Source organism: Sphaeroforma arctica (assembly GCF_001186125.1).
Source record: "Sphaeroforma arctica JP610 unplaced genomic scaffold supercont1.153, whole genome shotgun sequence".
NCBI classification, from domain to species: domain Eukaryota; class Ichthyosporea; order Ichthyophonida; genus Sphaeroforma; species Sphaeroforma arctica.
Genome location: NW_014040405.1, coordinates 3,697 through 5,465, shown reverse-complemented (window position 1 = coordinate 5,465; position 1,769 = coordinate 3,697).

The following is a 1,769-nucleotide window of genomic DNA, read 5'->3' as shown; positions in this document are numbered from 1 at the left end:
ATATATATGTGTGTGTGTGTATTTATATATGTGTACATGTACGTATATAATCATGTGTGCACACTCGTGCATGTGCGAGTGGTTATGCACTTACCCACTCCTCGTATGTCTTGCGTGCGAGTAGCAGCTCGTTCAAAAGCTCGAATTCGACCTTCAACTTGACATCACTGGGGTGAGCTGTGATATTTGAAGTTTGAATTGATTAACCTCTGGTGTGAAGTGTGTAGTGTTGGCGATGACTGTCTTGAGGCCAGCAATGATGTCTCAAGATGTTGTGCATAGGCACAATATTGACCACATAAAAACGAGGTACAATAACAAAATACAATATATATATAGCCGACAACACCTATCCAACACAATGCTCTCTGGGCAGCGCGCTAGCAAACCCAACCCAGCCCATCCCCCACACAACAGCCCCTCCCCTCCGCCCATTCAACCCGCAGACTCACCTTCCCCAAAGTCTATATCGAAGTTATCCTTGTTATTGCTATCGACCGCCGCGGCCAATTCATAAGCCGCGTGGTACTGACCCGTTAGTAGCAGACCTCTGAGCACGGCATTGCAGAGCTCTAATGACTCCCACATGAACTGTGCACGCACGTTGAAGCAGTGCAGCACGTTGAGCAGATGCTTGATCTGGTGGTTGTCGATGAAGTGGCGCGACTCTCCGGACATGGAGAACCTGATGGTGTGTGTCCAGGAGAAGGAGAAGGTGACTACGGTGTAGATATGTTACATGCACATAGTGTAGATATGCTACATGCACATGGTGTAGATAGATTGAATACACGAGGTTTAAAAACGATGTAGGGGGGGGGGTCAAATGGAGACAAGTGACGGAGTGCAATATGCAGGGCCCGACCGGTTCAGTGCTTTAAAAACAAACGGTACACAGAATATGTTCATTCTAAACGTAAATTTCAGACGACTAAGGGGGAGTAGGGTATAGTTGGTAGCGCGGTTTTCACACGTACAATAGAGGCATTAGAGTTCGACAAAAGTACATACGAGGCACGACTCTTAAGTACATCAAACGCACGATTTACCCATGTTGGAAGGTTAGACACGTGTACTCGCATTCATCTACACACGCGCAGGTCAACAAGGAGTACACACACACACGCACACACACACGTATATACACACACCCACATACCCACACACATACACGTATACACACACACACACATATATATATATATATATATATATACGCACACACACATATACGTATACATATACATATACATATACATACATACATACACACACACATATATATATATATATATATATATACCTGCGCAGCGTGTTCTCATCATCCTCATTTATTACCGGAATGCCGTACTGTGCTCGAAAGTCCCGCAGAATCCTTAGCAGCAGTGTGGCCAGACCCAGGCGCGTGTTGAGGTGCACAAGTCCGCAATTGATCAGCCTACGCTCCAACAACTCTCGGTCTTCCATTGCACCCTCCAAGAGATCCGCTTGCTTAGTCAACTGTGATGCAGTGAATTGAGAAGTGTGTGGTCAGTTGATGGTAATGTGATGCAGTGAATTGAGAAGTGTGTGGTCAGTTGATGGTAATGTGATGCAGTGAATTGAGAAGTGTGTGGTCAGTTGATGGTAATGTGATGCAGTGAATTGAGAAGTGTGTGGTCAGTTGATGGTACTATGATGCAGTTAATTGATAGGTGTGTGGTCAGTTGATGGTACTGTGATGCAGTGAATTAGGAAGTGTGTGGTTAGTTGATGGTACTGTGATGCAG